General features: G+C 42.5%; 1 protein-coding gene across 1 annotated transcript in view; it reads left to right on the top strand.

Annotated features, from left to right (window-relative positions):
- Window positions 1-15629, top strand: part of LOC126298996 (transmembrane protein 183-like) — a 178081-nt gene that overhangs the window by 109534 nt on the left and 52918 nt on the right. The window lies entirely within an intron of this gene.

The following is a 15629-nucleotide window of genomic DNA, read 5'->3' as shown; positions in this document are numbered from 1 at the left end:
GCCCGCTGTATGCTGTCCCTCATTGTCCTACATGTCCTCAATGGTACTTCCCGGGTTGCAGATCGAACCATCACCTTCCGTTTGTACGGATCCCTTGTCCATTTGAAACTAGACTATGTCTTTCATTTATGCATCTGCGTGTCCGTCCCTCTTAGGTCATCTCAATACTATCCACCATCATGGCATCCGTTTGGCCACTGGCACCTTTTACACTAGCCCGGTTGAGAGTCTGTATGCAGAAGCTGCTGAACTACCGCTGTCCTACCACCGTGACTTTCTCCTCGGTAGATATGCATGCCATTTGTCTGCCGTGTTTAGCTACCCATCCTATGCCTCCTCCTTCAATGACTCCTTTGATCGCCAGTTTGGGGCACATCCCTCTTCCCCGTTACTTTCTGCAGTTCACTTTCAGCTCCTGCTCCGGCAGCATAACTTCACACTCCCCGCAACTTTCCCAGTGGGTGTGAAACCTTTGCTTTGTGCAGCAGCCCTTGTTCACCCTAACCTTCATTTACTTCCTAAGGACACTGCTCCAGCCTCACTCTTTCGTCTTCAGTTTCATGACGTGTGCATGGAATTTCCCAATAGTACCTCTAGTAATAGTGTACACTGATGGCTCTCGAACTGACCTTTGTCATGGGCGCCGATGTTTTTTTTGCTATTAGCTTCCAGAACGCTGCTCAGTATTTACAGCAGAGCTCTTTACCCTGTATCGTGCCACGCAGTACATCTTGTGACATAGACTTCTCAATTGCGTTATCTGCTCAGACACTCTCAGTGCCTTTTAAAGCCCCTGTGTGCTGTACACCATCCATCCCTTAGGGCAACGGTTCCAGGAAAGCTGTCACTTGCTCACTCTTGATGGAGTGACTGTGATGTTTATATGGGTTCCTGGTAATGTCTGTCTGACAGGAAACAAGGCTGAATGCTGCTGCCAAGGCTGCAGTACTCGTACCTCAGTGTGCTAGTTCTTACATACAGGGTACGTTCCGAAAGTAATGCAATTGAATTTCCCGCACCCACCTAGTAGTCAGAGTGGGAGCGGGCCACATGGAGTAGGTGGGGGGGACGCTAAGCTTTGCCGCGAAACCGGTTTCAGTGCTCTCCAAGCTGTGGAAGCGGCAGGACGTCTGTTATTGTAAACCTCTGCACGCCGACCGTGTCACGGAAAAAATGGAATCGACGATCGAGCAACGTTACGCGATTAAGTTTTGTGCTAAACTGAACAAATCTTTTGAGGAGACTAACAAAATGATTCGTGAGGCTTACGGGGACTGCTCTGTCCTACTCACAAGTTTCGAGGTGGTTAAAGGCCTTTAAGGAAGGCCGGGAAGAGGTTCACGACGAACAACGCTCTGGGCGGCCGTCAACCAGCAAAACCGACAACAATGTGGCTCGTGTGCGACAACTGTTGGACTCTGACCGTCGATTGAGTATCAGGATGGTTGCCAATGAACTGAACTTGTCGTCTACTGTTGTTTTTCGCATTGTTACTGAAGATTTAGCGATGAGGAAAGTGTGCGCCAAGCTCGTGCCCAAAGTGTTGTCAGACGACGAAAAGACCAACCGAGCGGAAATTTCAAGTGAACTTTTGCAACGTGTTGAAATTGAACCTGATTATTTGGACAACGTCATCACTGGTGATGAAACCTGGGTTTTTGAATATGACCCAGAAACAAAACGCCAAAGCTCTGAGTGGCACACTGATCAGTCCCCCAAGCCCAAAAAGGCAAGAATGAGCAAATCAAAAGTGAAAACAATGCTCATTGTCTTTTTCGACAGCAAAGGAGTGGTCCATAAGGAGTTTGTTCCTCAAGGACAGACAGTTAACGCTGCCTACTACGTGGATGTGCTGGAAAGACTCCGCAAAAGGGTCGTCAGGACAAGAAAGGACATCTCTGCTACCTGGCAACTCCATCACGACAACGCGCCTTGCCACAACGCGCTACGAGTCCGCGAGTTCCTGGCCAAACACCAGGTGCCAACGCTGCCCCACCCCCCCTATAGTCCTGACCTTGCCCCAGCTGACTTCTTTTTGTTTCCTAGGATTAAGTCAGCCCTGAAAGGAACCCGTTTTTCGTCCATAGACGAGATCCAGTCCGCCGTGACGAAGACCTTGCGAGAGGTCCCAGAAGACGCCTTCCAGGGCGCGTACCGGTCATGGCAGAGTCGCTGGAAAAAATGTGTAGAGGCCCAAGAACAGTACTTTGAAGAATTTTAAGTGTTTGTGCAAATCTGTTCAATAAATTACTTTAAAAAAAAATAATTGCATTACTTTCGGAACGCACCCTGTACACTCCAATGCGGTCTGTATTGCCATCTGTGAGCAGGTGGTGTCACTTTTGCATCACCACCGATTCTCCCTCCATGGGAATAAGCTCCAGGATATTAAGCCTCTTCCAGTGGCTTGGATGATCTTGTCTTGGCCCTCTTGCTGCAAGGAGGTCATTTTAATTAGGTTGCATATTGGTGCTCCCCCACCACTCTGTGCACATTGCACCCAACTTTTAACTGTATGCCATTTCATGATGGAATGTGCCCCCCCCCCCCCCCCCCCGGCCTTTTTTTTTTTTTTTTAAATCGGCTTATGTCCCCATTTGTGTTTGCCGTCTGAGTTATTGGCCATTTTAGTGTACACCATTTAATTTTTACTTCTGGACCTACATTTCTTTGATGTATTTTACATACCTTTCTCCACATAGCTGTTTTTGGCTGTCGTTTCTTCCGTCGATTAGGATTAATGTGTAGTTGTTTCTAACACCCCTCTTTGTCTTATTTTTTTACAGTTTTGACATGGACGCTTAAGACCCTAGTTGTTTTTTCACCATAAAACAAAACACAACACTTTTCTTTCTGCTACTGCCATTCAACAGCGCTACTTGGTCACTTCCTCAGTACTGGTTATTCTTTGTACTTTACTATCCCTTTTAATATGCTGAAATTGTAACACCAGGAAAGGTAGAAAGTTGTGAAATTTCACTTACTGTGGTTATACAGTATTAGAGGAAAACTGCATGATAAAAATTTGTAGATGATATGTGGGTATACAATGTGTGACACTTAATACACACAGCTGCTACCTCTGGCAGCCACAGTGACTCACTCTAATCCAGCTAACCATGAAGTTGAACTGAGTGTTGGTAACAGATACGGGGGCATCATTCCGTGTTGCTTCAGCATTATGCTAGAGTTCATCAGACGTTGTATCTAGCAAGTGCTGTCAGTGTCTCAGCAACTTGTGACCAGATGTTTTCTATGGGTGAGATATTTGGAAAATGCGCTGGTGAGGGCAACACTCCATGTATTGTACTAGATTAGGACACAATGGGCAACATGCAATCTTGCGTTATCTTGTTGAACTATAAGGGGCAGTAAAACATTTGTTCCTTTTGTGTCATATTGTCACTGTACTGTAGGCTTGTACTATAGGAAGCAAGGAGAGGATGTTGTTTGGTGGCCGGTATACTCCTCTATAACACAAACTACATGCATGTATTAACAGGGTTCTTTATTCATAAGAAGTTACTTAACTTAAGATAGCCCAGGTGTTGTGGTACAAGCTCTCTGTAATAGTCCACATTTGCCTCGCTGCTGGTGAAGTACACATTCACTATGTACACTACTCTGGTCACTAAGTACTGAATGACTCTGATCTAGAGGCTGAGCTAACTGCAACTGCGACTCCCAGTGGGCTGCGACTGGTGACTCGACTCATTGACTCACTCAATGACTGGGCCCTTCAGTCTGTGTCAGCGATCTAAATACTGGCAGTCAAGAGGTCGTTGGCAGTGCATTTCTTGCAAGTCTGTTTTTGACCTATATCAATCTTCTTGCAACAGGGTGTATACGTGGACAAGGAAAAAAAATCCCCGGTTTCTCGGTTAAAAATACACTTTTTCCCAGGTGGAAAAAAACTTTCTTCATGTTATGTGACAGTATATTTTCCCTCAAAACTGCAAAACTTATCAATCCTTTGAATGGTCATGGTTTTAGTATGGGCGTAGAATTTCCCGTTACTTTAGAAAACAAAACTTGGGAAAAAAGACACATTGTGGAAATATCTTTGATGTGCAGCAACATGTCCATTGCGTATTTTTGTATTACGAAAGTAAGCGTTTGAACTCCACCAAACATCACATGTTACTTTCCGAATCATTGAAATCCAGGTTGCGATGCGCTTCTGTAAGCCAGACATAGCTCATGTCATGTGATCACGTCAGCCAATGACAGCAGATATTCAGAGCATAGGACATGTAATGTAATCAGTCAACAGCAACGTCACTGTTAAATAGAACGAACACACACAGGGAAATTTAATGGTTAAAATTAATATACATAGTGTTGCTACAAGAAAAGCAAAGATTTTACATATAATATTGGTCTCTAAGTTTAATAAGCTGCAAGAGAAGCTAAGCTTTCGCATATAATGTTGATCTTTTTTGCGTGTGATACACTTTAAGATATACTACACAAATTTGCCAGTAAAATTGTCTGATCTTCAGGGTCTGAATTTCTTCTAAATGACTCGACAGCAAAGAGTTTATTTTTAAATGAGTCAAACGCTGTGTGATTTAAGAAATTTATGGTACACTCTTGCACATAGCTCAACTTTGAAAGTAGCGTTTACAAACAACCATTTGCAATATTTTCCCGCGACCAGTTAGAAATAGGTTCATTTGAGCAGTTGCCAGAGTGTGCCAGATAACAGGCGTCACTGTGCTTGCACAGCTATCATGACGCAGGAAGCCTGTATGTATGTATGTATGTATGTATGTATGTATGTAAGTACGTACGTACGTACATACAGGGAGTCCAAAAAGTTTTCATCTCGTTGTAATTTTTTTTTTAAATTAAGTACATGTCACGTGAAAGGAAGGGAACATAAAATGTGAACATCCAGTCATATGCAACGAAGCTTGATAAGGCATTTTTATTGATGGACAAGGAAATAAATACATCCATAGCAACATCAAATTTGACAAAATGGAGAATTTATTCAAGGGCTGCTTCAAAAAGTATTCATCCACTCACATTTTTTTAATGTGAAAATATGATTTCAATTACAAAAATCAATATTTAGTGGGGTTTTGCTTTGCAGCTGTTACTGCTTGTAGTCGTCTGGGCATTGACTTGATGAAGTTTGCTGCCATAGAGGCTGGAATTTTGTCCCATTCTTTTTGAAGTGTTTCTTTTAGGTCTCTCTTATTGAAAATGTCTTCTCGAGATACTATCTTCCTGTTCTTTCCAGAGATGTTCAATAGGATTAATGTGAGGGCTCTGAGGAGGGGTGTTAAGTTGTTTTGGGGTATTGAACAGGAGCCACAGCCTTGTATTTAGAGCCATATGGTTTGGGTCGTTATCTTGTTGAAAAATGAAATTTTGTGCCACACCATTTGCCTGTCATCTGACCCAAATAAGTTATGTTTGTTCTCATCAGAAAATACTACTCAATTCCAGAAGACTTCAGTTTTGAATCTATGTTCCAACACAAAATGAAGAGATTTCTTTTGATTCTGCTCACTGACCCAAAATTTCTTGCGTCCTACCTGGCAATGATACCCATACGTTTCGAAGGTATTTCTGAATGTGTTGGCACATACCTTCTTTCCCCTAGACTAACTCCCCAGACAACTTAGCAGCACTGATTTTAGGTTTCTTATTCATTTTCCTCATGATAAACCTCACGTCTGCATCAGAGTGTGAGGGCGTCCTGTAAGTGGTCGATTTCTTAATGATTTTGTTGTGCAAAATCGATCTATTATCGACTGAACCATCGATCTAGGTCTACTGACTACTTTAGTGAACTCGTGAAAAGATTTTTACTCATCATGTAAGCGCAGAATAAGTTTCCTTTCAGTCAGTCTCGTCTCGCTACCCTCACAGCCCATGGTGCTAATTGCACTGTATTGGTGCCGTTCAGAACCATAATAGGCGAAAGAGTGGGGCTGGCATGGTTGAATCTAGTGTGCCGTGGGTCAGCGTTATAGTTTAATCAATGTATGCAGAATTTCAGCATGTTCAGATCGTGGATGAGTAATTTATAAACTAGCTCTTGTACCATATTTTCTATTTTGTTAACCTTGCTGTCGCTTTGGGTGTATTTCTTTCCTTGCTTTTCAACAAAAATGACTTACCGAGGTAGTTCTTACATGACTGGCTCTTTAGATTTTGTATACACTTCTTTTCATGTTACACAGACTTTCTTTTCTAAAAGATATGCAGCTAGAGGAATATTTTTGTGACTCACTGAAAGTGCACATTTTTATGTTCAGATCCCCAATGAAGTAGACCTTGACCTGATACTAAGTTTTTCTGTGTGGTTTTTGGGATGTAAATTATCTTGGAACACCAGTACTGTACTACCTCATGTTTGGTCCTTTATTATGACGTAATGCCACATGTGCTAGAAGATGAAAACATGCACTTGAAATGTAGTGAACAGTTGAAACTAGCCAGTATTGTGGAATTAAACATTTCGTTTCAAATACATTGACTACCTCTGCAGAAAAGGTTAATAAAAATCGAATTCTTTAGCAAACAGATAAAAATAACGTCATTTTTCAGCAAGGCGATTAATGCTACACTCTCAGAAAGGTCGAAATAAAATAAAATCTGAAACTAAGAACCTATTTTAACCTTCTGTAATTATGTGAATGTATTTTAATTAACTTGATAGCTCCTGTCCAAAGATGTATGTTTTGTTTTCATTTCGCATGAGAATAAATGAAGGGGAAACAGCAAAATCGCTAAATGTTAAAATGGGTCATGAGAAGACTAAAACTCGGACTGCTCTGCGCATCAGCCCCGGACTGACAATATTTGCTAACTTGGTCAATACTAAAAAAAAATAATTTTCAAAAATGTGTTCATCTTATAGCGCACATCTTTCTGAAAAGTCTGAAGCATAAAACATTTGTTCGAGGAAATGTAAGACATGTTATTTGGTCTTACGTGTGCCAAACTGCAGTGCCATGCCTCTTCATACAGCATTCTTCTACCACACATCACTGTATTTCGCTCTGAGGAATTGAAACGTGTATATTTTGTAATGGGTGCCATCAAACTATATTCAGGACTGTGGTGCCTCTCCTGCTCCCAGTCGGCCAGTTTCGACAGCCTGCCCCCTCTTTAAAAAAATATCTCGCAATTAATAGCGGATCGGATTATTTGTAATTGGGAGAACAAGAACTTTCCAGAAAATTTGCACTATTTATTGTCTATTAGTTTATAACTTGCTGTTTTGTGTGACATAAAATTAAATATAGGATACATAAAACCAACAAAGACAAGAGACAAGCAAGAAATTACACATTTCTTCAATCCTTAGCTCCTAACATTTTTTTTTCTCTCCAATCTTGAAACAGGTTTACATCGCATGCTTTACTTTCTGTGAAAGAATCTATTACCTCATCCAAGTTCATCAAACATTTTGCTACATGAAAAATCGAAATGTCGTTATCTAATAAATACCCAAGAGTGGTGTGGTTTCTAGATCTGATTAAGTCTATTTTGTCACTGACTGCTAGTTAAAACTACACAGGCCTTTCTAATGCAGCAATCTTGTAGCACTCGCCAAATAAACGAGACTGTTTTGGCACAAAGGTCATTTTTATAAAATGACCATATAATTCACGAAGTACCCTTATGAAATGCCTATTAGGCCTACTACAAGCAAAAAGCTTTGTTAGAAAATAGTTTAGCATTTCATTCATAAGCAACAGTTTCTCCGGCATGAGGTAAAAAGGTACTATAAAAAAATTTTTATATAAATTTTGAGTAGTCTAATTCTTCCATAATTTGTGTGATCTCCCAGTTTCTTCCCCTTATTGTTCCAGCAATCAATCTTATCACCAATTCTGTAGCTATTCCTGCCATTGTCAAAATTTGTTCGCCGATTAACTACACTAACCCTGCCAGAATCACTGGTTTAGTTATCCCACCATTATTCTCAGATTAGGCGTTGATACATGTTATAACACATTTTCCGTGTTACTTCCAGAATAGAACTTACGTGGCTGCTAGCCGGGGACTGTACAACTGGTCTTTACTAGTGTAGCGATCTGGCCAGAACTTTTCTGTCAAAATTTCATTTTCTTGGATACACCGAGACGATAATTCATAATTTTTCTCACCTGTTATTCCTGTTAGTCATTTATTTCCATTCTGGTATTCTGAATGTATGGGTTTCACTAGTGATTATAACAATGCTGATCATTTGCAAACCAAATCAACCACATAATTAGACAGCGATTGGCATTCATTCGTTCGGCTTTACTCCACTCAGCTCATGTAGCCCTGTCCTCCTTTGTCTCTAGAAAGTTTATTTCTAGATGTGACGAGGATTGTCCTGACAGACATCATGTACACTACGCACGCATTCGCAAATCAGCGTACGATTGATTCGGAAGTCAACTTACGGTTGATTCGGAAGTCAACTTACGGTTGATTCGGAAGTCGGCGTACGGTTGATTCGGAAGTCGGCGTACGGTTGATTCGGAAGTCGGCGTACGGTTGATTCGGAAGTCGGCGTACGGTTGATTCGGAAGTCGGCGTACGGTTGATTCGGAAGTCGGCGTACGGTTGATTCGGAAGTCGGCGTACGGTTGATTCGGAAGTCGGCGTACGGTTGATTCGGAAGTCGGCGTACGGTTGATTCGGAAGTCGGCGTACGGTTGATTCGGAAGTCGGCGTACGGTTGATTCGGAAGTCGGCGTACGGTTGATTCGGAAGTCGGCGTACGGTTGATTCGGAAGTCGGCGTACGGTTGATTCGGAAGTCGGCGTACGGTTGATTCGGAAGTCGGCGTACGGTTGATTCGGAAGTCGGCGTACGGTTGATTCGGAAGTCGGCGTACGGTTGATTCGGAAGTCGGCGTACGGTTGATTCGGAAGTCGGCGTACGGTTGATTCGGAAGTCGGCGTAAAATGTGTTCAAAAATGTTTAAAAACCAACATGGATGCATTTCAAAATCATATGAATATTCGAATCACAGACATGCACTGGATGCTAGGTGCTTTGTGAAATTTTTATTTTCACTCAAGAATATGAATTTGGCACCCCATTTTCCCAGTAGCATCTGGCTGCTTGCTGCTACTGCTTGCACAGCCAACAGCCACATTCTTGTAGCCAACTGCATATGTGCATGAGCCCGTTCGTAACTGCTAAAACGAATCTAATGTAAACAGTTGTAACTTCATGCTCATTGGTGGCAATTTGTTATTATGGAGCATTGCCTAGTCTTCCTAAAGCCTTTGACACATTTCGCTGTTGGCAGACGCTTGTATGAGCACTGTGGGTTGTTGTATGTGGTGCATTTCCTTTGCAATTTGTTTTCATTTTTTCCTCTTGTTTGTTTTATTGTTCAATTATTTTTCTGTAGTAGTGGGATACAGTAATACTCTTTGTTTGAGTATCAGTTCTTACCAGTCAAAATTATAAAAATTTGACTGAAAACTAAGACACTGAAAAATTCCGGAGTTTTTTTGGTTTTCCCACATGAAAAAATTCCCAGGTTTTTCCTGGATCTTCCGTATGTCACGGGTCGTATACACCCTGTGCAATCTCTTTGCCACCTTGTGTGCTGGCACCAGCTTAAGACAGTACAGTTCCACTGCGAGACGAATAAATAAATGTATTTGCAGTCATGGGAATTATTTTTGAAATTATAAACAGTTTATGTACTTCCCCTCTGTCTCGTTTTGTTTGACTGCTTCCTTGCATAATGTCACAGATCTCGAAGAAAGGATATAACTACCAGTCTTCACACATGAGGAATGCAATGCCTACTTTCCAGATTACTGGCTGTGTGAGCCAGATGTGATCATGTTGTATACCCAGTGGCACATCCGTACCATCACACCAGGTTTTAGGCCTGTATGAAGATCAGAATGCAATTTGTCAGTTATTCATGTTTCTGCATATCAAATCATTCTGCTCCCATGAAATTTCTGAGCAGTGGATACCAAGACAACTTACTGAAGAAATCGGGTCAGATGTTGACATATGCCAATGCTTATTCTAACTTATCAGTGGGGAAGATGACTCTTTTTGACCATGGTAGTTACTGGTGATGAAGTAGGGGTTCACTGCTATAAGCCAGAATCAAAACACCGGAGTATGGAGTGTAAACACGGCAGATCACCAAAGAGAAAAACTTCAAGATGTGGCCATTGTTAGGAAAGATTATGCTAACTATTTTTTGAAGTGCAAATGGGCCTGTTCTGGAAGGGTACACGAGAAAGGGAACAACCACCAACAATGAGACCTTAGTGAATTGTTGGAATACAGGCTAAAGCTGGGAGTTTGTAGCAAACAGCAAGGTCTGGTGTCAAAGAAAGCATGCTGTTGCATGACAGGCCTCCTGCACATAGCTCACCATGCCATTGAAACCATCAAGAAATTGAGTTTTGAGCTGCTGGAACACTCTCCTTGCAGCACAGATCTGACTCGCTTCAACTTTCATTTGTTTGGGCCACTCAGGGATGCGTCACGAGGTACTTGATTTTCCTCAGATGTGGAGGTGCAAAGAGCTGTGCAATGATGGCTTCATAACCATTTGAATACCTTCATTGCAGAATTATTTAAGCCTGTGAACTGCAGGACCAAGTGCACTGAAAAGGAAGGATAATATTTTGTAAAATAATGTAGCTGGCATACAAGCATCCTTTTTATAAATATGCTGTATGAAAAAAAATGACATGCCACAAAGGAATTATCTGAATGAATGGGACAGAAACTGGTAGATGTGATGTATGAGGGTGGTTTGAAAAGTTCTCAGAACAGAATAGAAAAAAAGTACTTGAATCATTAAAGCTTTTTTATTTCTCAATGTGGTCTCCTTGTAGACTTCCAGTGCCTTGAATCCCATCTCGAAAATGAGTTTCCTCCAGGCCTGCAAAATAGTTGTAAACTCCAGCTATCAATTCTCCGTTTAAAGTGAATCTTCGTCCACCAAGAAAAATTTTCAGTTTTGGGAGGAGATAGAAGTCTGAAAGAGCCATATCAGGTGAAGAAGGTGGCTGTGGCAACTATTCATACCTTAGTTTGTGTAATTTTGCCATGGCGACTGCACATGTTTTTGATCCAGCGTCAAGAGTTGCAGCACCCATCTTCCAGATGTTTTTTCATTTCTAATTCTTTGGTTAAAATGTGATATATCCTTTCAGATGACATGTGGCAAGCATGAGCAATTTCACACACTTTCAATCGATGATCCTCCATAACCATTTTGTGTACTTATGCAATGATTTCTGGAGTAGCGACGCATCTTGGCCAACCACTGCGCGGATCATCATCTAAGCACCTTCAGCATGGCATTCACTCGACCCTGTGCACCACTGTGGGGTTCGATTAGTTGCTGAAGCTTTTAGGACGAGTCCGGTGACCAGGGTACTGGTGGAGGCTGGTGTTCCTCCACTGCAGATCAGATGTGCGCAACTGCTCGTCAGTTACGCAGCACACATTCATAGTTCCCCTGAGCATCCGAATTACATCTCCTTTTCCCACCCGCGGCAGTCTATCTCCCGCATCGGCGGCCCAGTTCGGGGATAACGATTGCGGTTCGTGTGCGGTCCCTTCTCTCCAAACTGGAGTCCTTCCCTTTACCACCTCTTCTTGTGGTCCGTTCACGTACACCTCCATGGTGTGTACCTCGGCTGCAGCTTCGTCTGGACCTTTTGCATGGCCCTAAGGACTCCATTAACCCTGCTGCTCTCCGCTGTCACTTCCTTATCAATTCTTGATGTGTTCTGGGGCTCTGAAGTGGTTTACACCGATGGCTCAATGGCGGATGGACATGTAGGCTTCGTATATGTAGGCTTCGTATATGTTCATGGAGGACATATTGAGCAGCACTCCTTGCCAGTTGACTGCAGTGTTTTCACTGCAGAGCTGGCCAGCCATATCTCGTGCTCTTGAGTACATCCGCTCATGCCCTGCCTAGTCATTTCTCCTGTGTACTGACTCATTGAGCAGCCTACAGGCTATCGACCAGTGCTACCCCCGCCACCCTCTTGTAGCATCCACTCAGGAGTCCATCTATGCCCTGGAACAGTCCTGCTGTACCGTGGTGTTCGTGTGGGCCCCAGGACATGGCCGAATAGCCGGCAACGAATTTGCCGACAGGCTGGCCAAAAAGGCGATGCAGAAACCGCTTCTCGTGGTAGACATCTCCGAAGCTGACCTGCGTTCAGTCTTACACCACAGGGTTTTCCGGCCTTGGGACGTGGAATGGCTTAACAGCATGCACAACAAACTGTGTGTCATTAAGGAGACTATGAATGTATGGAAGTCTTCCATGCAGGCCTCTCGCAGGGAATCAGTTGTCTTCTTCCGGTTCCGCATTGGCCATACGTGGCTACCGCATGGTTACCTACTCCTTCGCGAGGACCCACCTCAGTGTTGCCATGGCTCCCAAGTGACATTCGTCCACCTCTTGCTGTGCTGCCCACTTTTAGCAGCTCAGCGGCAGACTTTTAACTTTCCCAGCACCCTGCCTTCGGTGTTGGGCGACAATGCCTCCACAGCAGCTTTAGTTTTACGTTTTATCCGTGAGAGCGGGTTTCATACTTCTATGTAGGTTTTAGCACGTGTCCTTTATACCTCTGTGTCCTCCACCCTAGTGATTTGTCCTCCACCCTAGTGCTTTTAGGGTGGAGGATTTTAATGTGTTCCAGAGTTGGTGGCTTTCCCTTTTTATTCTCATGGTTGGCCAGCCACTGTAATCTGCTTTCATCTTTTACTCTCTTCTGTTTCTAGCATCTCTCTGTTGTTTTCTTGTCCTCTTTTGCTCCTTTGTGTTCATTGCCTTTTCTTTGCCCTTGTGGCTTTTCCTTTCTTTCCACTTTGTGTTACGCTTTCCACTTTGTGTTACATGTTTCGTCTGTTTTATTCTCACACTTACTGCATTGTTTTATTAGGAACAAGGGACCGATGGCCTCATAGTTTGGTCCCTTCTCCCACCTTCAAACAAAGAAACCAACCAACCATTCATCTGTCAACTGGTAAGAGATATATGCCAGTATGGGAGGTAGTCACAAAGTTATGTAATTAACATCCTCAAAGAAATGCACTGATCAGCCAGAACGTTATGACCCTCTACCTAAGAGCTGGTGTGTCCACCTTTGGCATGGATAATTCAGTCACATCCCAAATGTGTTACATTAGGTTCAGATCTGGCGCTCTGGGTGCCATCACATCAATGGGAGCTTGCCACAGTGTTCCTTGAACCACTCCATCATATTCCTGGGCTTTTTAAATGGCACATAATTTTGTTGAAAAAATGCCACTGCCATTGGGAAATATGATTGTCATGAAGGGACAATACTACTTGACCATCATAGTTCTTTGCACGAGCTCCACAGGACCCATGGATGTCCACGTGAATGTTCAGATCATAAGGAAACTGCTGCCAGCTTGTCCCCAACCTGCAGTACAGGTATCAAGGAGCTTTCCCCTGGAAGAGGACTCCCATTGGCATTATGAAAGTTGAGATTCATCATAGCACATAACACTCTGCCACTGTGCCAACATCCAGTGCCAATTGTCATGTGCCCATCTCAGTCATAGTTGCCGATGTCGTACTTTTAACATTGGCAAATGCAGGGATCATTTGCTGAGGACACTCATTGTTAGGAGTTTTTGGTGCACAGTGTGTACGGACACGCTTGTACTCTGCCCTGCATTAAAGTCTGATGTTGGTTAGTGGTGCTACAGTTTGCCGCCTGCCCTGTTTTACCAGTTTGCCCAGCCTACAATGTTCAACATCTGTAATGAGGCGCGGCTGGCCAAACCGATGATTCTGGAGTGGTTTCACCACATGTTGAAGACACCACAGCACTCCTTGAAGACTCTTAAAGTCATGCATTTTTCGGAATGCTTGTGCTGAGCCTCCAGGCCATCACAATCAGCCCTTGATCAAACTCGGATTGCGTGCCCTCCCCATTCTACACACGGTCAGCACGCTGGCGGATACTACATACACCATGCATGTGTGTGATTAGTTGTCATTGCTCACCAGGTGCAGCACCTGTCTGCAGTTCATGTACACATTGAAGTGTTGAGAACACAGTACCGCAGCATGTTGCAAGATGAGCTGAAACAAAATGAGCCAGACTATTGATAAAGTGGATTATTGAGCAGTAATTTGTTTTCTGCACCTGACAGGGAGAAATACTGCAGCAATGTGTGTTGAGTTGGTGGAAGAGTATAACAAATTTTCACTGTGTTTTGATACTTTGTGTGATCAAACAAGTCTGAGTGATGAAGAATAAAATAGGACACCATCGCTTGTGAGAAACGAACATTACAAATCAAGTGGATTCCCTAATGCTCGAGAACAGCATAATCACAATTGATACAATAGTGGAAAAATTTGGTTCCACAACAGCTCACTTCCATTCATAAAAACTTCTAAACCAAGACACTGCACGAGTGTTGCAGTTGTATCAGGCCAATTCAGACGAGTTGCTTTCTACCTTATCACCATAGACCTCAACACAAAGAAGCTAAACGAGTAGTGCAAATGTGTGGATTTACAGCTGCAGAAAAAGTGAAAGATCCGGGTATCATTGAACAAAGATAATGATGAATGTTTCCTGGGGCTGTCACGGTGTGTTGCTAACAGATTGTACTCGTAAGGGGCACACTTGTCACTGGGTCATACTGCTGTAATTTGCTAACAGTGTTGCGGGAGGGTATCAAGACAAAGAAACACCAGAAGCTGTACAATGTGTTGTTTTCATGCTACATCAAACCCCCAACTCATTTTGCACAGTACATAGCTGCACATGCTTTTTCTTTGGGCTATCAAATGTTACCTTGCTCCTTGTGCTCTCATGGAACTTGATCTATTGATGTCTTCCTCTTTCCCCAGTGGAGAAACTATTTTCTACATAGTGGGGACCATGGCAATGAATTTATTAGAAGAAAGTGGCATTTTCTACTTTTTCTTTATCAATTTTATTTGTTCGCAACTAGTCTCGGGCTTCTCGATCATTCTAAATTGTTTTATGGTTCTGCAGTAGAAAACAATGCTTTATATATTGGAATGAGAGTGTTTTTAAATTTGTTTTCTATTCATGTTTGTTCACAAGACAGCATTTATGAATGAACAAACATTGCAATATGTAAGGCAACGTTTTCTATTGGAGAACCACAAAATCACTTGAGAATGGTCTGAAAGGCTGAAACTAGTTGTGAAGAAATAAAATTAATGCTGCAAAACTAGAAAATGTCTTTTTTTTTTAATGAAGAAACTTGTGTGTTGGGCATTTCTAATATGATAACTGTGTGTTTTCTGAGCAGCCAAAATACAGACCTCTACAACTAAGGTGTCTTCTGCCAAGTCGTCCACCATTGAGAAAAATGTTGCACTGAAAGGTGAATATGTAGAGAATGGAGGTATTCCTGGTTTCTGTCACACAAAAATAAAGTGCTGTCAGGTGTGACAGATCTCGTGATGCCAAGTGGGAATCATTTCATCAAATCATCAGTGCAACTAACATCTATCAAGGCCTAATAACTTAGGATTTGTTTATTTTTATTCCTTTTACTTCAGTCTTGTTGCTGCAGCACTTGCTGTCAGCAATGTCTTTGATTGTAAATAATTAATTAGCTTTTCATACATTTGC

The sequence above is a fragment of the Schistocerca gregaria genome, chromosome X (genome assembly GCF_023897955.1).
Source record: "Schistocerca gregaria isolate iqSchGreg1 chromosome X, iqSchGreg1.2, whole genome shotgun sequence".
NCBI lineage: Eukaryota > Metazoa > Arthropoda > Insecta > Orthoptera > Acrididae > Schistocerca > Schistocerca gregaria.
This window is presented reverse-complemented; position numbering and strand designations above follow the sequence as displayed.